This window comes from Neolamprologus multifasciatus, chromosome 18 (genome assembly GCF_963576455.1).
Source record: "Neolamprologus multifasciatus chromosome 18, fNeoMul1.2, whole genome shotgun sequence".
Lineage (NCBI taxonomy): Eukaryota > Metazoa > Chordata > Actinopteri > Cichliformes > Cichlidae > Neolamprologus > Neolamprologus multifasciatus.
In genome coordinates this window covers 13,448,215-13,470,258 of record NC_140456.1, presented here as the reverse complement: position 1 = coordinate 13,470,258, position 22,044 = coordinate 13,448,215, and the positions used below count along the sequence as shown (strand labels likewise).

General features: G+C 41.3%; 1 protein-coding gene across 2 annotated transcripts in view; it reads right to left on the bottom strand.

Moving 5' to 3' along the window:
- Positions 1-21,492, bottom strand: part of LOC146497492 (RNA-binding Raly-like protein) — a 61,533-nt gene extending 40,041 nt beyond the window's left edge. Inside the window, exon 1 of one of the 2 annotated variants that reach the window (XM_085141629.1) lies at positions 20,819-21,492. The gene's annotated coding sequence lies outside the window, so the exon portion shown is untranslated. The remainder of the gene's footprint in view (positions 1-20,818) is intronic. The other variant, XM_085141628.1, reaches the window with a different exon arrangement.
- Between the last annotated feature and the right edge of the window lie 552 nt (positions 21,493-22,044).

Below are 22,044 nucleotides of genomic sequence, written 5' to 3'. Positions count from 1 at the left end.
ACATTTAAAATGTCTGAACAGACTGATTTTGGTTATTTTTGCCTAAACTGCTATTTTAAAATTCTACATTATTTATCTCGAGTATTCAGTGAATCACATGGTTACAGCTCATGAGTCGTTATGCTGCTTATGCTGTTATTATCCTTGTCTAAGTGTTCACTTGTACTTGTGCCTACCTCAGTGAGCATGTAGACTGAGATAGATTGCTGTCTGCAGGAGGGGAGAGGAACTCTGACACGGAGGCGGCTGTGATTCAGGCGTGTGAATCTGATAGATCTCACTATATATGTGAACTGTGTTCCCACATTTGAAAATAGCACATCACACTGAAGTCACAAGAATCCCCACTCACTGTTTTACCCTTTTCTTTTTTTCCTTTTGAGTCTCTTCTATATGCAGTGCCAGCGGTGGCCTTTATACTCCAACTGAGTATTTCACATTATAATAACTATGTTCATCTTTTTCACAGCGTTTCAAAAGGGAGAAAATGTAGTATTATATATTGTTACAGCTATGGTTGACACATTGTTTCTATATACATGTTCATGTGATAAATAAAGCACACCCTACTTATCAGCACATTAAAAAAGGTCCTTAGCAAGTCTTAAAACTAGGTAAATATACCAACATTATTTATTTACATCCATTATTTATTTATTTACCAAAAACTAAGTGCAAATGCAGAAGTATGTTAATGTTCATGACAGTACGATTACCTTGTTTGTAAAGGATGCCATGAGAAAGTATCTTTTTTTTTTTTCTAAAAACAGCATGGCAACACAGCTTAGGATCACATTATACCTGCCGCTTTGGTTGCTTTGCACATTGCCATTGATGTTGCATTCACTTGAATGATAGGTGTGAGGCCCCAGACATCAGCACTGGTATAGGAGGAGAAATCTAATGTAATCTTTTCAAACTTTTTCAACAACTCTCTCTGTATACACTGTGAATTCTGGGCTTGTACTGATATATCATTAAAATGGTGGTTTAAAAAATCGACACGACAAACTGGCTGTATCGCTAGCAACCAACATACAAGGTGTAGGTAATTGGTGCACAACCGGCCAAAACAAGACTGAAGCAGTGGCTTCGACGAGGAGATGTGACATCAGGTTTGTCGTTCGGTGTTGTTCACCAGGGCAAAAACAGCAAATGTAATGGCCACATTATAGAAACGACAAAACTTCAGTAAAAACAAATTTTTTGCACAAATGAGACTAAAGTGGAGATGTTTGGCCTTAATGCAAACCAAACACAGCATACCAGCTCTCAGCACGGCGCTGGAGGGGTGAAGATTTGGGCTTGTTTTTTAGTCACAGGACTTGGGCAGCTTGGGGTATTGAGCCATCTCAGTATGCCAAAATAATCCTAAGTCAAATTTGAGGGCATTTGTCCAGCTAAAGTTTGTTTCAAATTGGATCATGTAGCACGACAATGATCCCAAACACAAGAGCAAATCAACAACAGGAAGGCTGAAAAAGGAATAAAATCAAGGTGTTGCAATGGCCCAGTCAAAGTCCAGACCTCAACCTGATCAAAATGCTGTGTTGTTGTGCATAAATGAATGTTGGCAAACCTCAATGAGCTGAAGCAATAGTGTAAATATGAGTGTGCCAAAATTCCTCCACAGCCATGCGACAGACTGATAAATTCATACAGAAAACAATTACTACATGCTAAAGCAGCTAAAGGTCATTCTACAAGCTCAAACAAATAAATGACATGGTGTAACACGTTGTATTTAGAATTTTTTAACAAGCAAAACACAGAGATTTTTTATTATATCCTGATAAACACCTGATAAAACCTTAGACTTGAGAGGTGTACTTTCTGAATATGTACAAACTTGCTGTTATAACCGCCCAGGTTATCAGCATTAAACTTGTAGTATGTCATTATATTTGCATCATAATATCACAAATGACATTTAACTGCATAACCACTACTTATGCTTAGGTTAAGTACTCTTTGAATGAAAGATTTATTTGAGTGCAGCATGGTATGTGAAAGCATGTGAATATTTTAACCACCAGAAGAATTGCTTTCAAACAGAAAACAGGTCAACAGAAATAAAGATAATTTAACTGGACTCCTAACATGAATTTGCATTTAAGCATAAAGCAAATAGGTCATCTAGAATTCATCTTAGGGCAATCCTTCTGTAAACATCAGCAGCACATCATGATCTTTTTACACCTCTGTGGAGCCTGCACTGTTTGCTCCTATCGTCCTGGGAGACGAGCATAAAGATGTGCACCATAAGAATCGGACACATCCACTTCAAGAGCAAGGAAGAAACTTTCAGGTTGTTTCTTCTTGGAATTCCCTATTGGTGGTGGTCTTTGTTTGTGAGTGAGAGTGTGTAATGAGGCTTTCTTAACCCAGATTTCAAGTGTAGACACATTGTCATGCAGGATAAGCCCTCGTGAGGCTATAAGGACAGAAGTGAGTCCCAGTGGTTAGTGCTGTTACAGCTACTCACAGAGAGTAGAGAGATTAATTATTAATACTAAGAATAATTTGACTAGATTTAGATATATTTGTTTATATATAGTCATAATCAATTAATTTACAATCTCTGTGGTTTAAGCTTCTTAATTGAGAGGGTGCTCTGGGTTGTTCTTGTGTTATGGAGTCATAAAACTGGAAAATGTCAACATCATAACAAGCACTATTTGTTAGCCAGGCCCAGCATTTTCATAATATATAATTTGTTAATGAAAGAGCTTTAAAAATTCTCATTAGTAGATTTTATTTCCTGTACTGAATCAAGTTAGCTGTCTTTGTGCTAGGCTAAGCTAATCACCTGCTGGATGAGCGTCTTCTTCTAATTAAACACTAAAGCTAAGAAATCCATAAAACTCATTTTATAGAATCTAAAATATTTACTGTTTTCTATATAGTACTTGCTAGCTGATGTGCCTCTTGCGAATATATTTAATTGCTTGATTTTGCTGCACAGCTGAAACCAAATGAACTGAACATAAAACATATACAAAAAGAGGTGCAGTTATATCCATAGGTATTTTCTCAGAAATATTTTCCCTGCTGGAGGTGGAGGTGCGAGCATGTCGAGTGACAGTTACTCTAAACATCTGCACACATATACACCAACACAGACACACTGACTGCATTCAATCCTCTCTCAGGTTCCCATGCTCCCGAACCGCTTCTTTATTTCCATCCTTTGCCTCCACCCACACATAATCCACTCTAAATCTCCTCTGCTGCTCTTTAAAAAATCTCCTTTTGCACAACAGAGAAGAGTAGATGAATTAAGACTGGTGCAATTCCCATATTACGGTAGTGCTGTGAGTTTGGAGTTAATTGACTTAATTATCGGTAGTGAGAGAGCAGGAAGCTGACACTCTATCCAATCAAACCTCAAATCCCATTCACCCCGTCTCTACCTTTTGAATGGTATCGCACCCCCAACACCTTACCCAACCTGTGGAGTGACTGATGGATGTGGAGTGCACTGAATGGCCTCTTTGAGGCAAATGTACAGAGGTGAGGCCATTAGATGGAAGATAGTTGATTAAGCAGGAGAATAATTTAAATAGATTTAATAAGAGAAAATGTGATTCAGACAAATGCTGAGCACTGAATGAAAGAGGTGGCATTTGCTTATTAAATACTAGTTAAGCGGTTTAAATGCACCGTGCTGGAAAGACTACAGTAGTTTGTAAATAATTTTTTTAGGTATTATATAATTATTCATTACATACAGTGGAGTGGGACATGCTAAATGGAATCTGCTGTTTCTTACATTTAATTAATGGACACTCAGCATTAACCCTACGATGTAACCTACGCCATAACAGATGCCATAATTGACATGCAGCTCCCTGGAAAATCGAGCTACACATCATGTTGATGCAGCCTACAACTATTGTGGTCGGCCTGTTCAGTACTGTCAATCCCTCCTGGGTTTCCAGATACTTTTTTCCCACAGTTTTTTCATTTATCAGTGGGAGAAAAATAATCATAGCCTCAATATAAGGATTCCAGGAGGCAAACGGTACGCAAAAGCATGAATACTCGTAACAACGTCGGTCAGTTACACCGTAGCACAAAGAAGATTCACCACAGACATTTAAATCAGCCTGTACACATAAAGGAGTTTCCTTCCAAGCAAACAGGAGAGATTCACTTTAGAAGCGTTTGCATCCATGAGCCTTAACAAATATGCAAAAGGCATTTTCTTTTTTCTTTTTTTTTACCTGTGGTATTGTTCACAATCACATTAACTTGTTCGTTTTGTAGTATTCTTGTGAATCAACACATTTCTACAGCCGAACAGTTTAAATCACTGCATCCACTCTTTAAAAAGACCTACAACTACACATCCCAAAAAGTTGATTCTGCTTATCTGGACATACAGAATCTTTTTAGGGTTTCCTCACCTGGATGATTAAGTATGCACAAGACACTACAACTACACAATGTAAAGCCACTAAAAATGTCAAAAAGAGCAAAAGGCAAAAACTGAAAAATTATACATATTCTCTCTTAAAACAGCGAATGAGTTTTCAGTGATCACAAGATTAATCACATGTATTAATATGAGACAAAAGAGTCTTACATCTGCACCATCGCTCATTCTTAAAAAAAAATAAAAAAAACTGCAGTGAGGATTTATTCTTTAAAAAGAATTTTAGCTTTGGAGGTGGGAATGTTGCTTTGGTCCAGAAAATATTCCAGTAAACTACTGGAAGTACAGCCTTGAAATTATAATTAGCAGACTTTACAGCATGCATGGTTGTATTGTTTCAGAGTTAATGACATATTTTAGAGGCTACCTTATTATTTTATTATTTTATTTTCATGCAGTTTGAGGAGTCAGTATATGTGTTCATTACTGCTAAAATCCAACTGTTCCAATATACACTGAACTGTTAAAATATACATTAGAACCCAAATGATCCACACTCTTAGCCACTTATCCAATTCAGAATCGTAGGGAACCTGAAACCTCCACTGGGTAGAAGGTGGGGTACCCAGGGTAGAGCTATGGCCAATTTAGAATGACCAGTTAACCTAACATGGATGTCTTTGGACTGTAAGAGGGAGCTGGAGTACCCAGAAAGAACAAAACACCAACTTCACACATAAAAGCCTGTAGGCACGTTCAAACCAGGAACCCTTTGGCAACTGTAACCACCTAACCACCGCACCATCCAAACCATAGATGTCCAAACTTTCATTAGATAATTGCATAGCAAGTGGCTAAGCTTTCCTACCTGAATATTAGAAGCTCACCGGCCATCAAGAGTAACTTTGGGTTGAATATATGTTGTTCTCAAACTGCCATCTCTGTGACTAGGGGACATTCCCTCTATAGCTTGAGCCACAGCTGCTCAAACGTTAGCATCTAAGTAAGGTAATGAGCACGAAGACAAATGCCTGCCCAGCATCAGCAGGTTCTTCAAAGCCCGAGGGAACGGCATCGAGCAAAAACAGCTATATGGACCAGAAACGGTTGAAAACAGCAAATTGCTTCTTAAGTGTTTGTATGTCTGTTTCTGAGTTTAAAGCCTGGTGCAAAGTTGCTTGTAGACACAAGACATTACCTCGACTAATGGCTTGAAGTTTCTTACAATGTCTGCAAACTTGTCAAACTTCTATTAGCAGCTGACAGCATCAGATGGTCACTGAGCAACCGCTCAAGCGACGCTTTAAATAACCGCAGGCTGCATCTGGTACAAAAATACAACCACAGTCAGTCTAAGCAGAAGCTTTCAGTCTCCACATTTTTCACATAGAGCATCACTCAGTTATCCTCAATTACATGTTTTTAATGAAAGTGATCACAGGAAAAAGGAGTAACATTATTCCTCTGGTTTTCAAAATGGAAAGAAAGAGACTTCAAAGGCCATTTACAATATTCATGAGGCTCTAAGATCCTCAAAGCCTTTTAAGAAGAAGCATGTGGCATAACTGCTGGCAAATGCTTGGTGGAAACGTCCCAGGCCAGGAAACACGCTCACATCGAATTCAAAGCAGTCTGATAGGCAAGACAGGAGGAGAGAGATGGTGCTGGATTCATCTTGGCATGCTTAACGCTCCTGAAATTAATGCAAAATTACATCTTCGTGCATCACCGGAGCTATGAATACATCCAAACTCATCACTGGCATGTTTTTCTACACACAGACTTTGTTTTGTCTCTTAAAAGTCTTTCTTATAACACAAAGTGAGTTTCTGACAGTGATGTTTTCCTTTCCTTTTTTTTTCAGGGCTTCTACAGCATCCTCCCGTGTTGCAGAGGTTCCAAGTGTAAGTATTTCATGGATCCTCTTTGGTCCTTTCACACTGACTGTCAGGGGCTTCAGAGCCTGAATTCTCCTGAGATAAAGAAGCGAGGAACTGGTGAAAGTAATCATTTTAGCACTTCCTCTCTCCCTGATCTCTCCTCACTGACTCACGCTCCTGTCTGAGGAAGAAAGATGAAAACTCCTCATCCGATATGACAAACACATATGGGATGTGAAAGATGCATTCAGGCCACACTCACTCCCCACTGTTTGAATGCTGCACTGCAGCATTTTATCTTTAGCAAGTTGACAGCGTACAACCGAAAGCGACTAACCTTGACTCTCGTCAACAGAGGAAAGTTTATTCCATTTGACAGACTAGTTACACAATATGGGATCAACAAGAAAAGATTTTTAGAATATCAACAAATTAAATCCATAGTAAAAAAGAAATTTAACCTCAGTCAAGTTGAATTACAAACACCACCAAGTGTGGTTCAATTTCTTACTCTTAAATCCCCCAAACTATTATCTAAAATATACAGAACACTTTCTAAAATAGATGAATCAATATCCCTTCCTATTGCAAAGTGGGAAGCAGATTTATCAGTCAGCTTAGACCAAAACGTCTGGTCTCAGATTTGCTTAAAAACCTTTAAATTTATTAAAAATCCCAATCTGCAATTAATACAATACAAAATACTGCATAGAGTGCACTATACAGGTCATCGAATGTTTAAGATGGGCTTTACATCCGCCAACAACTGCTCACACTGTCAAGGCAATACACCAGACAGTTACATCCACGCTCTTTGGTTCTGTCCACCAGTGCAGAAGTTTTGGCACGAGATATGTGAGGACTTATCAAAGTGTCTGAAATGTAAAATTCCAACCTCCCCTTTAGTATGCTTGTTGGGAAATTTGGATGATGTCACTACAGAAATTAATACAGTCCACATGGTTTTTATTGCCCTATGCATCGCCAAGAAAACGGTCCTCATGAACTGGAAAAATAAAAATAATCTTAATTCTAGCCAATACAGAAACTATCTAATAGATCACATTAGTCTCGATATAGCCTCTGCCACCACATTAGATCAATCCCTCTGGGCTCCTTTGATCGGCTCCATCACCTAGCGGGGGTGGGGGGTCGTGGTTTGGTCCCGCCTTGGCTATTGTGGTTGATGTGGAGGTTGGGATGGGCTTAGGGCACCTGGAGGACCCCTAGAGACGTTATCCCTGGAGGGCTTAACCCGGGGGTTGTGTTCATAACCTGGTTAGTGGCTCTGGTCGCTCTCAGAGGTTGTTCTCCTCGTGGCCGCGTGCAGCGGGGCTGGAGGATGGTCTGTGCTGGCGGACGTAGGTTACTGGCCTGGTGGCCTGGCTGCCCCTGAGTGGATCCGGGGCGGGCGTGGGGGTTTGGGGTTCGGGGGTGCTTCGCCTCCGTGCTGGGGCTCTGGCTGGGCCTTGGGGGCTTCGGTCCTCGTCGGTGTGTCGCCGAGGTTGTGGGCGGGTGGGTGCACGGGGGCTCAGCCCTGGCGCAGGGGGCCTCTTGTGCATCGGCCTAACCGGGGGGCTCTTGAACTGGCAGGGAGGTTGTTCCATCTTTGCAGGAGTCCACTCTGCAGGTGGGGGAGAGACATAGGAGAGGTGGAGAATAAACTTAACCTGGGTGTCTGTGTCTTGTGTAGTTTGGGAGATGATTGAATGTTGGGGTGGGTACAGTTTCCTCTGCGGTGGGGTAGAGTGGGCTGCCCCGGGTCCTGTGGGGCTTGGCGGTGTTGCTGCCGTAGGCCCCGGTCTGGATGGGCCTGGGCTCCCTTGCCTTGGTGGATACCAGAGGACGGGGGTGCATATTGGGGTCAGCGGGGGAGCTGGCCCTAGGGAGGGACACCCTCCCCTCCCTTCTTTTCCTCCCCATCCCCGGCTGCCTCCCTCTTCACGCTCCACCACACCCACCCACACAGGTAGGGCTTTGGGGTGCGGGTGTGTCACCAGGGTGCAGGGGAGACATTCCCCCCCCCTCTGTCCTCTTCTGGCCACCTGTGCCTCAATTTTATCTCACAACTTAGACATCCACATTACTTACACTCTCATAACACACACATATATATATATATAGGGCCTTGAGGGTGGGCACGTTAACGGCGTCCAGTAGACGGTCTGTGTATTCAAACCTGCCTCTGGCGCCGGTGCCCACCTCTCAATTTTAAATCCATGTAGACATTGAGGGTTCTCGGGAGGGGCCGTGCTAACACCTGCTGCTCTCTGGCAGCAGCACCATGCTCTCCCTTGTTTTAAATACACTTTAGAGCAACACGCAGCAACACTACACTTGAGCGGGAGGAGGGAGGTATGGGGTCTTAACACACCCCTGTTCTCTGCTAGCCATCGGGGCGGGGGGGCTGGGAAGAGATGCTGGCTGTCCGATTGGCCTCCCTGCTGCTGCGGAGCCTGGGGCGGTCTGCTTGCCTCCACCCCGGAGGGAAGGGTAACATCTCTTGGGTCTGGGTGCCGTTTCCATCTCTGGGGGTGAGGATACCTGGACCCGGGGTATAGAGTATGTTTGGGGAGTGTGATTGTGTGTACATGTCCATTTACGTTTATTCCTGCGTTGGGTGAGTGCTGAGTGTTTGTATATGTGTGCATGAGGGTGGGAATGCATGTCTGTGTCTGTGTGTGCCTGTTTGTCTGTGTCTATATGTCAGGTCGGGTCTTAGACTTCACCTCTCTGGGAACTCCAAGGCCCTCCAAAGTGTGGAGGCCTATCTCCCCTCACCACACTCCCTGCCGGTGACTGATGCCCTCAGGGGTCGGTGCGTTGGTGGTTCTTGGTGTCCGGGGCTGGGCGCTCAGGTATGTACCAGCTCACTCCCGGTGACTACTTGGCGGGGCCTGGCGCCTGCTGCTCGGTCAGGCCTCTTCCGGGGCGCGGGGGGCCCTCGGGCCTCCGGCCTCTGTGCCTGCGGCTCGGTTCACTCTGGCACAGCTGGCTGCCGGCAGAGCCGGCGGGCACGCCGGTGCAGCCCCCTCTAGCTTCTGCCCGGTGGCTACTGGGTGACCCCTCATCTGGGGATCCTCAGCCCTTCCCATGAAGGTGGCACGGATGCCCCTCCGGTGGTCCTCCTTGGGCTCTTGCACTCTGGGGCCTCTGGATGTCTGGGGCCTGGATCTCCTCCATGCCTGCTTCATGCCCTGGGGGACGGGGCTATGGCTCTCTACATCCTCTAGCAGACCACTACATGGGGAAACCATTTGAATACAAGCGCGCCGATCCACACAGGTGTGCACATGGGTGTTCACTATTCGTAGACTTAAATCACACCTTTCTTGGCTGCTACTTCAAAGCACATTGTGCGCTGTCTGTCCTGCGTGCTGCACAACAACATTCAATATTTAGTATTTACTGCTGTTTACACTTAGCTAGATTAATGCGATGGTGTTGTGTATAGTATGTTGCATTGTTTTGTTTTGTTTTTTGCTTGTTTTCTATTCTTTTTCTCTCAACAGGTGATCCCGGAGATATTTTTTCTTCCCCCCTTTCTCACTGTCCCTCTCCCCTTCTGTTTTTCTTTTCCTTCCTCTTTCTTTCTCCCTTTCCTATCCCTCACTCATGTCTGTCCCGTCTGTAACAACTGAAAATAAAATAAATAATAAAAACAAAGGTCGATCAAATGGACCAATACGGCAATGCCATGATGATCCATTTGGCAAAATAAATCCATTGGGTATCCTTGTTGGTCTTCAGACAACAATTCTGACGGCTAAAGAACCAAATGGGACAGGCGAAAAAAAAAAAAAAAAAAAAAAAACAGAGGAAAGTTTAATTTGCAGACATCTTCATAGTCTGTCTGAACAGAGCCATCGACACACGTCGGTTCTGCTTTATCAGGAGGCAGGTGTTTTCCAGCTGTGTGTCATGTCTCTTGCTTGTAGTGCCTTTCTGGAAAAACGTGGCTGCTCAAGTGAACAAAATATTGGTTTATAATAAGACACCTTTTCACCTTTTTGCCTCATTTCTTTGATGGACAGCCAAACACATTACAAGGGAAATAAATGTGTACTGAAACCTAATTACGCTTTCATACAATCTAAATTTACAAACTGGGCACCAATGCAGCTATGGATTATTTCTTCTCTTTCTACTGTTTAACATGTGTAACGCAAACCATGAGAATCATCATGTAGATTAAAATAGATCAAACAAATGTTAATCAGCCATAAACAACGGGTAGGTTTAAGGTGTTTAAGATATGTTCCACCTGAGCGTATGTTTGATAAAGATGAAGCTGGAGGTTAGCTTAGCCAAAAGAGGCTAAACAGCAAGAGTGGCATGTCTGGAGAAGTTCTTCAACCACCTCTAAACCTTTTATCGGGGGACCAGAGGTGTCAAACAGGGGTATTTAACATCATGGGCCACTGAACTCTCCTCTCAGTGTGAAAAACCTTGAATCTACTGCTGTAAAATAAATAACAAATTATTGTCAATCGTGAAAAAACAGAAATCTTTTCCAGGCAGGTTCTGGCCCCCAGGCCTTATGTTTGACATCCCTGCCTTATATTAACACTATATACCCTGCATGTTTAATGTGTAATAAGAACAATAAACACTATGGTGATACCAGGCTAATTGCTGCTAAGTTTTTCTCTTGACTGTTGTTCTAAATTTAACAGACATGAAGAATGAAGCATTCGTGTATTTTAATTCTTTCTGGTATCGTTTTTGTTTTTTGTTTTTTCCTGCAGACGCGTAGCACTTTCCATGTTTCTGTTGTGAAGATGTGAGTATTTAACAAAATGCTTCAATAATTTTGCTGAAATCACTCAGTTACTTGGTCTGTGGCTGTCACTCTCAGTCATGGGCCAGTAAAAAAGCTTGATTAAAGCAGCAAAACATCTCCAGACAAAAACAGGTTTAATTTTCAAAATTGAAAAACCTTGTTAAAATTGCATGAGGAGTGCATTGAATACAACCTTCTCTGAGACTAATGAATTCAACTCAGAAAAACAGAAAAATATTTTGTTGAATATAAACTGATAATACTGTTGTATTTGTGAGTTCAGTATAAAGGTGCAATGAGCTGCTCTGTAACTTATAATAGAAAAACACAACAGATCAAAGTAACAATTGGATGATGATTAAAATTATTTTAACTACTCATCATGTAGAGTGATGTAGATTAGTGAATGTTATTCATTAGGCCTAAACCTAGTAATGTGATTTATTAAATGTTATGCTGGAAACGGGCATTAATGATTAGTTTGAATGCAATAAACTAATCACATCTGGTTTGTAATTTCAATGTAATCGCCGCACGTGAAAGGAAGTAACCACTTTCAATTTCAGCAAATCAAACTATCTGAAAACAGCTTGACAGCACAGTAAGAGATGTGTTGTTCCCACGGAAAAATTTGTATTCCCCAATCGGTTGTTATAAACTTTATTGGTAGTCCCACACTAATGGAGGCTTGAAAACCATTGGTAACCACCGACTTGTGTGCAAACACTCTACTCGTCAAGCAGCAATGAAACTGAAAAAACCAGAAATGGAGAACGTCACCTTCAAAGTTGCACCATTTGAAATGTGGTAAGGCTGGGGAATACATTTTCCATAGCAAGCAGAGGTTGCCAGGAGGTCAACAGCTGATTATTAGACCTATATCTCTGAGGCCGTAGGGAGTAAGAATAATATACCTGAAGCTTATTAATCTAATTTATGTCTCCTTTGTTCAAAGACATGCGCATTACAGAGGAATCATTTTTTATGATACGCCCGTTTTCTCCATTCTTTTGAATCACAGCCAAACGAGAAACTAAATGTGGACAGAAAAACATTTATAAACTATGCTGCTTCCATGTATGAGTTTTTTCCCCCCGTCCTCTCTTATGTGAAAATATACACAGCATGAGGTGTGAAGATTTATCAAAATTTTGGGGAAAATGCTGTTAAGAATCTCTCAGTGACCCACCAGCTTTTATTGTTACTGGGAGACTTTGGAGCAGGAATAATGACTGCAGCTGATAGGACCGCCGCAATTTTTCATTGTCTATCACAGTCAAAGAGAGAGACGTCATCACTTTAAATGCACAAATTCCACAAAGGCACAATAATATGCTTAATCAAAAAATATACAATTAAATTTGCATGTGAGTGCAGAGTCAAATTGCATTAGTGCTAAATTAAATTTAATTGCAGAACATAATGAATTTAACTCAGACAAATGGTGAAAATTAGCCAGAAAAAAAAGAGCATACCACAGACTTCTGAGCATTAACATAAGGTGGCTGTGTAATAACAACACTATGTGGGCACCAGTGCCCTTTTTTAATAACACTGTCTCACTCTCGTTCATTATTCCATGCTCCCTCTCAGCCATAAATTACTCAGCTAATGCCCCAACAGCAGCAGCTATTGCTGAATCATTCAAAGACCCCAATTAGCAATTAAGGACTTAATGAATAGAGGTCCTTGCTGGGCCGTTTTCCTCCCTGCCCAGAGGAGCCTGGTGGAATCTAATCTCTCCTGCAGGACTTGTACAGTAAATACTGGCTAACAGTGCAGAGGAAATAGAGACTAGCCCATTACTGCACACATATAACCAGAAACCTGCCTTCCAGTTTCGAGCCCTGTTTACTATTGGAATACTATATGGAATTTCAGTTCTGCTGTGGATCTTAACAAGGAAGGATGACTGTCAGGCACTATTCTTATATTTTTTCCCTTCAGTTCACACCCCATTACCTTCTGCATAATACCTGTCTTGAGTTTGAATTGAAGAAGGAGAGGGGAAATGGCAACAAAAGGAGAGAGAAAGAGAGAGGGAGGGTATAAAAGGAGGTGAGATGGAAGGAGAGAATGAGCGAACTTCAAAAAAGGAAGAAGGGAAAAAGACATTTGCAATGCCAATCATTTTCAAGGAGCTTAGAACTGGGCCTTGGACCGGAATATCAAAGATGGAAAATGCAGGCATACATCATGCGGTTGGTAGGTAGTGCTAGCTTATAAATTATTACTGCGACTCTATCCTTTTATATTACTATCCCATCAGCCTTTTATCGTTTACATATTTTTCATATATTTGATGAATTGACTTTTGAACTGCAAGGCTATGCTTTACTGTGTGAGAGTCCACAGTATGCGGATATGCAGAGTTTCTCAAAGGAGAATACACTCTATTTTCCATCAGCTTTACCAGCCTCTTTATGGAGTCTCTGTGAAGCATGAAGACTGAGGGCACACGGTCACGTGCCTAAAATGAGCAGTGCCATAATCTGATTTGAGCAACCTATAGCGACGACAGCCGGGAGATAAAGCACAATGTGACCTGTACAGTGAGATGGGATGAAGTCACATCTCTGGAAGACATTTTATCTCGCATCTTACAATAATAGAAGTTCTGATTATCTCTGAAATCGGTGCAATTTAATAACATACTAGAAACGTGATCTGTGAGGTCAGTGTGTGTCTTTCACACTACTCTGTTTTGGGGTGATTTTGATGGTAAAAGCTGCTTACATATACTGATTCCACGGGGACATTGTTTTCAGGCATTTTTGCTTTACTGCATCGCTGTCCACCAATTCATTACATTCAAAGTATTCTTAAAATTTTACTTTCCGTCTTGTTGGGAGTCTACCCTGTTCTCATGAAGACAGAGGATTTCTCCTGCATTACTAATATGTGTATGTGAATGAATGACAGGGGGGGGAAAAAAGACTCCACCTGCTGTTGCAGCAGGGGGAGTCCACACACAGCTCTGCTCGAGGGCATATGAACATATGCCATGCTTTCCCATATCTCTTGGCACGGACATATTTCTCCATTTTCTTAATTCTCCTCTTGTGTGACTGCCAAATTTAGCTTCCTCTCCAGCAGGCTAAAGTAACTGGGTCACTAGAGCTGTGGGTAATTAGCAGATAACAAAATATGTTTCCGCTTTATGACACCAGAAGGGTGAAGACTGGGGGTTAAAAGGCATATTGAGGTAATAATTTGGGGCAGGAGTTGACACCCAGGGTGAAAGGTCAAACGTGAAAGTCAGAAATGGAGCAAATGAGTCGAAATATGTATGAGGCTGAGGGGGATGCGGATGATGTGGATGTTCTCTTCCATGAATGTGAAAAACAGCACGACAAAGAGCTGATTATCATTTCATTTTAGGAAGAATTTGCAATTTAAATGAAAAATAGGCTCTCTTCTGCTGCTAAACGTTACGTGCCAACAATGTTTTCAGTTTATTGTGCACAACATGGTGAATGCATGTTGTGTCACAAACACTAAATAGTGCTCATTTTAATGCAAATACACATCCACTGTGATGCAAGCAGGAAAGATTCAATTAAAAAAGAACAAAAACATTCAGGCAGGAGCCAGTTTTTCTCTCTTCGTGATCCTTCGCTTTCTGGTTTCTATATTTGTTGACAAAATTAAAATTACAAAAAAATCCCAATCCCAAACAAGAGTCGTGTGGGAAATGTTACATTTGTAAATATTACAGTTCTTATTTTGTGTTGGAGATGAAAATATAGAGAAGAATGTTAATTAACATCCACCAGCCAATTTTTTTACATAGACCTGGAAAGACTGTTCTGAGATTTTGGTCCATATGGACATGATAGCGTCACACAGCTGCTGCAGATGTGTCCGCTGCACATCCATGATACAAATCTCCCATCCCTGAACAAAGACGCTCTATTGGATTGAGATCTGGTGACTCTGGAGGTCGTGTGAGTACGGTGAACTCAACATCATGTTTGAGAAACCAGTTTGACAGGATGCGAGCCCTGTCACATTATGTATTCTTTTACAGGAAGCAACCATTAGAAGATGGGTACACTTTGGTCATATATGGATGGACATGGTCACTGACAATACTCAGGTAGACTGTGCTGTTTAAATTATGCTTAGTTGCTACTAAAGAGCCCAAAGTGTACCAAGAAATTATGCTCTGCACTGTCACGACACCATAAGCAGCCTGAACTGTTGCTACACGATGTTTCATGTTTTTACACGAAATATTGATACTTGCAAGCAAGTTTTTTTTAATGCCTGGTCCATCTGACCTGATTAGAGCCATGCATTAACAAACAGCTGAACAGGTGTATTTAATAAAGTGGCCAGTGAGTGTCAGGTAGAGCATATTCCAGCTTTGTTTTGTTTTGTTTTTTACCTGTGTCTTTGAAATCTAACTACAGAAAAGACCAGTCTCTCTTATACAACTACATAACAGCTTCTTTCAGCTCCTCATTCACAAGGGGCCGCCACAGTGGGAAGCTCTGCGTATTTGATTTGGCAGATTTTTATGTTGCGTGGCCTTCCTGATGCAACTTCCAAGGGATCTGTGTCTCCTCCTAGAATCCTTTGCTTTTTAGGCAAAAGTGTAGAACTCATAACTAATTTACTAAATTACCTGGGTGCTTTAGATCAGTTTCTGACAGTGAGTGTGCCTGAAACAAACCACATTTTTTTAGGTTTACAGTTTACAGGAGACCGTGCAACAGCTTGATTCATTTATGAGTCATGTTCAAAGTGTGTGTCTTTTTAAAGGTTTTAAAGTGGCTGCTATCAAACACAATCAATTTTAAAACAGCTGAATTTCTTTTCGTATTTTTAGATTTAATAATCCTGGAATTTCCCAAACTTTAAGCCTGGTATGCTGCTGATCTGCTTTTGGTCAAATACCCATTTCAGCTATAAATAAATAGCAACAAATGGAGCCATGTGCAGCTTTCACACCGACAGTCTGCATAGCCCCTTGGATGACGTACCCCTCATTGGGAATACTCGGCACGGCGGTATAATCTTTAGGCTTTGCATGCAGACAATACATGTTGTGGGATCAGTCGGTGGTTGGTTTTAATGGGATTTGTGATTAAGGTTCCTATCTAAGTGGATTCCACAGAGGTGTGTTCAGTCCACGATCTGATGCATTATTTTTTTTTTACCAGAGTTTGACTGTTTATTAAATTCTCGAGTAATTTTTGTGTGTAAAGTAGCAAAAAAATGTATCTGCATTTCTATCCTTAAAAACTAAAGGATATTCCAGTTTTAAAGATTTACTATAGTATAATGTGTATTCTACGAAAACCTTTCAATGTTTTTAAGGTGAAAGAGCTTCTTTAACCTCCTAGGACCTGCCGTCCACATATGTGGACATGACATTTTGGGTTATTTAGACCAAAATACTCAATTTTACTCTACAAGCACCTGATATCCACTTACGAGGACATTATACTGCTACTGTTCTATCGAAATTTTAAACAAATATCCTCATATGTGGCTCTCATTTTTCTTAGAAACAAAAATTAGGTAAAAAAAAAAAAAAAAATCTGGTAATTCTTTGTTTTTACATTCATCGGGTCCCAATCAGCCCAAATATCAAAGAGAAATTAAAAAGGCATGCCATGGAAGAGTTCGGGTCTTAGGAGGTTAATCGTTAAACGTTTTGGAGCAATCATAATTTTTACTCCTTACCAAGAACCAATCTTCAAAATGCAGAGTAAAAACTGAAGACCATTGTATTTTGAATGGCACTGGACTCGATTATACATTGTTTGAAGGCACAAAGAGCCATGCTCAAAGAGTGCATGGCAAAGAGCCATGCACTCTTTGAGCATGGGCTCAAAGAGCTAAAATGAGCTAAAATGACCACACTCTTTGAGCATGGCTCAAAGAGTGTGGTCATTTTAGGATACCATTACCACGGCAGCAAATAGTTTTATACTTGCACACGTAGCAAAATAGCAGCTTCTTTTTCTGTTTTATTGTCTGTGTGGCTGCAAACCTGTTAAATCTCAGTGTGCTAAAGTTTATTTCCGCCAACAAAGTCCAACATACAAAATGCTTTCTGCTGCTTCTTCTTCTTCTTTGGTAAAAAATGGTGGTGAATGTCATAGGGTTACTTCTGTTGGGGTTGGGTCAGAAAACCCTCTGGGAAAAGTATAAATGTTCCTGATACTGGTAAAACAGAAATATATACTCTGCTATACTTCTGTTTATTCTTAGTGCATAAGATTAGAGATTAAATTCTAAACACTAAAGAATAAAACACAGCAGAAATCATTAAAATAAGTTATCTCGTTAGGTTTTTAAAATTGGGCCGGCTACACTTGAGCTTCTTTAATGAAGCTGGTGTTTAATGTTTGCTGAAGAAGTCTCAGTTAAGCTCTAGAGTAACTTAGAGGGCACCGTGTGTGCTTTTATAGTGCTGTTTATATTTTGTCAACACAAACAGCTCACTGTGGTCCCTTGAAAACACACACACACAAAAAAAAGAAAATAATGTAATCTTAAATGTCAAGGTTCTGGCTTAATATCTCTAAATTTTGTGTTACTTCTGAGCAAGTCAAAATGTTGCGATACAAACATGAAATTTTGACCAAAACATTTTTGTATCAGTGGCGTAAACAAACTTCCACAGATCACATGCAGTATGAGGGGGAAGAATCAAGCCCACAAGGATGAGCCAAAATGTGCATTTTCTCTAGTGGCCAATTCCTGGCTGTAAAAGTGAGTCGACCCATATAGACTCATGTTAAAATGTCCAAATTTCCAGCATTAAAACGCACATTTACAGCCCAGTACCTCTATGGATAGTCTTACCCTTCACAAAAATGCCTGAAAGGGATTAAATTTTTTATAACTTATCCATTTGAACACTAGAATAAAAGGCTCTTTTAGTCACTTAGGAGCATTTTCATGGACAGATGACAAACATTACAGCTTCAATCTATTCAAAAAGTTTGTGCTTCAGTTTTGGTAAATGTAATCTTAGTATTTTAATCTGTCACTTTGCACTAATGATTAGATGTGAGTGTCTGCGCAATGCAGGGATGTAAGTAGTTAGTAACAGCTTGCTAACACCTAACAAAACAATCTGACATTAGCTGATAGCTTAGCACTCCACCCTTTCATCCAGTCTGCCAAACATCTGGCTCCAAAAAGCCAACATGCCAGCAAGGGCTAACGTCAAAGCTCCAAAATGCATATTTGAAAACCAGCTGTTGACATCTGTCTGTTTATCCTGTGTACAGTCAATTAAAATGTCCAACTCTAAGCACTAAAAAGCATGTTTACACCCTGGTGCTGGAAATGGTTTTAGTGTCAAAAGCTGATATTCTCTTTTATAACAACAGAACAATGATCACCCTTGAATTTGTTAACAATTAGATTTAGGGGCGCGGTTGATTTGATTGAGAGGAGCACCGACACAGGCAGCTGCAGGCAATCTGCTTAGGCCTCAATTTGTGGTGTCAGTTCCTTCAGGAGCACATCACTGGAGGTATGTGATAAATAATAAGGCTGACTGTGAAATATGTGCTGTCTAACAGTTTTGCTCTTTGATTTGGGAGAAATTATTTTATCAATCTGTTACTAATTAGCAGGTTTCTGTGTCTGCGTGATGCACCTGTGCAGTTTATGGGTGAGGATTCCAGGTGTTAACTTTGCACTCAATTCTCTCCTCTAAATATAGTCACTTCTGGGAACAGAAAACAAAGATGGCGTGGGTCATAAAACAAGATTTAATTCCCCAACATGTGAATCCAGAAACTAATTAATTCTGTTTCATATAAAGTATTAAATTAAACTTATACTTAAGATTCTTATATTGAAAGGGTTCGAGAAATGCTCAAATGTTTAATTTAAACTACTTTCCCTGTTGATAAAACACAAAATGATAATTATCCTTTCTTAGGCTTTTGAATGTGAGGTGCAGAGCTTGAAATAGCTGAGAATAAGACGTTTGCGGTGGAGAGGGCAGGGGTTAGTGAGTAGAGACGCTCCAGACTTCCAGGCAAGAATCGTCTCGCTCCAGCTGCCAAAGGAATAAAGTGTTGGGAGCTGTCCATGGTGCTGAAATCAACCACTATCTCTGTGAACAGGGAATAGAAGGAACTGGCCGTGATGCCGAGATACTCATGCTGCAAGGTGAATGGCATGTCTCACAACAAAAGTGAGCATCAGGTGCATGCATACGTACACACTGGCTGTCGTTCAGTCAAGCTGCTGCTATCCACACACACTCTGCCCAGAGAAATGTGTTGAATATGACAAATGCAGGCGTAGAAATAGCATTCGAGAGCAGCAGCCTTAATAAGGAGCAGTGGGTATTACCACATGCATAATGTAACACAGAACTGAAGTAGATATCACACGTATGTGCTCATAAAGCCCACTCCTCCACATGAGCATCCCATCATCTTTCTTTCTGTTTCTGTCTTTGCCCATATGCTTTTCTCTTTGGTTATCTCTCACATGCAGGGGATATAAAAAGAGACAGAGAGAGACAGCTCTCCTAATCTGTTCTTTGACCTATAGTTTGAAAGCTGCAGCCGCTCTAAAATGTTTTTCATCCGTAGCTCGCTGAAGATGGGCTCTGTGGTGCGTGGCTTCAAGGCAGCCCGCATCGTACACCTGCTAAGGGTCAATGATCATCTCAACCCACGGGGGCACAAACGTAAAGCCAGGCCTCCACTGGATATGGGCAGGTTGCTGACCGGCCCAGAAATGCCTGGCTAAACTTTATTCCTTCCATCCCCTCTCTGAGCTCATAGCGATTCAGTGCATGTGTGTATCGGCTGGCTATTCCAGAGTCAGCCTCCCACCCTCATCCCTTGTGAGAGATAAGTATTGTTTGCGTAGCAGCACATTTCATGCTCGGCTTCCCCCACCTGTTCCCTGACCTGCGAAGTCTGAAGGCTGGAAACGCTGTCAAACGTCTCCACACACATCTTTTGAGGCTGATTGAAAGGTTTTTGTCTAGAGCTCTGAAAGTTTCCCTCAGCGGAGCACAAAAACAAAACTTTGGTCAAGGATTCCAGCAGCCATTTAGAAGGGGAACGTCACATGGGTTGTCCGGGATTAAGTGTTCTTTTTGGATTTGTTGCCTGCGGGTTTGTGGGTGAGATCTGGCTGATACAGCAAGGTCAAACTATTAATCAAATCTATCAAGCCTGATTTGCATAATGAGCTGTCACAGAATTTCCAGCCAACTCCTTTCCCCTCTTCATTGACTCATTTAGTGAGTTTAAGTTTCCCAGCTTCTCTGCGTAAAGCCTGACTGTGTCAACCAGTTATCAATCCCACATGCATCAAGGCTTGTGTGTGCAGCAAGACAAACAGGGCAGAGAAGCACAGCTGTGTCTGGTTCAGCTGGCAGGAATCTGTTTCCTTTTGCATACCAGCGATTTGCATTCATAAAGTTGTTTGAATTTTGCACAATGCTGTCACTGGAAGGCAAATGTGAAGAGCAAAAGAGCTGAATGCCTTCACCTTTTCCAGTCGCTCTCTATAGAAACAAATTACACATTTACAGTGGAGATCTTTCTAACTGTAGCATGGTGACTGATTTATGTTTCTTCTCTTTTTTCTTCATTAAAAGAGCTCAAATTAGTTCATTATTTAAAACAAATCCAGGTTTGTTCGAGACATTTACTTAAAAAGACAAAAAAAAAAAAGGGGGGGGGGGGAGGAAAGTTCAGACTTTTCTCATCTAGGCTGCAGAAAGAAGTACAAAGACAGCACCAAAACAAACTCCAGCAAAGTTAAATTTCTCACCTATTGGAAAAGCAAAATCCTCAAAGATGAAAATCAAAACTGTTATTTTTGCGCCCGAGGAGACGTACAGCCTCGAACACCAGAGAAACACTGTAAGACCCGAGAAAAGCACCAAAACCACACCAAAATAAGCCATGATAAAGGAGGAAAAAGCCAGAAAATAAGCAAAAGGTCGAGATCGGAACAAGTGAGCTCGTGAAAAAGCTGCTTCGGGAAGAGGAGAGGAAGACAGAGAAGAGGGGGGAAAAATATCAAGAGCGTCCGCAAGCACGTAGGGCTATTTCTCAGTGGATGTCACCGGAGCACAAACACTCTGCATCCAAGATTTAAATCATTGCATGCAGAAAACGAGAAAACATTTTCCCCCGTGTCGAAACACCAAGAACAGGAAGGAAGAAAAAGAGGACAAAAATATGCTTAAGAAAATGGCAGTGGGAAATGTACTCACCGAGCGGGAGTAAAAGGTTTCAATTAAAAAGAAATTGGGCGTATAGCCGTGTCGGATTGGCGGTGTGCAGGCTTGTGTACACCGAGGCTCTGCGTCTCTTTTGCGCTCTCCGTTCGCTGCTGGTGGTTGAGTCACGTGACTTCGGATTGGTCAGAGTTTTTGAATCAGTCCGAGCTTTCTTCTTGTATTCGCTGCTGTCTTTTTCTGCTTTTCTCCTTTTTTTCTGATAATGTCACTGATTTTTCCAAGCAGAGCTTTTCCAGTTTCTCAAAATAGAGACCGGCACCTCTTTGAGGGTCACTGCGGGAGTCCCAGGAGGGTCCATGTGGTAACATAACATCTATTTCCCAATTATTTATTATGTTAATTACATGAAAAAAACACATGCAATATGATTATTTTAATAATACAGTTTAGAGGCAGTTTTCAAGCTCAGTTTGAATTCACAGTCTGCAAACATCTTGTAACTTTTCTGCTGTATAATGTGAAGATTGATTTGATTTGCTGGAGGAACACTGACTTAAAAGGCCCGATAGCTCATCCTCTGATTGGTCTGAGAACTTTTTATTAAATCCGAGTTGACCCAGAAAAGCAGAGATGTATGGAAGCTTGTTGCTGCCAGTGAAATAAATAAATAAAAATGTCAAGCAGTGCTAAGTCAAAGTTTTGAGTTATCTCGAAATTTCTAGTTACACAGTTTTGGGTGGATGGACAGTAAAAAAAAAAAAAAAAAAAAAAAGAACAGGCTTCTCTACAGAATTGTTAAAGCCCTGCAGGA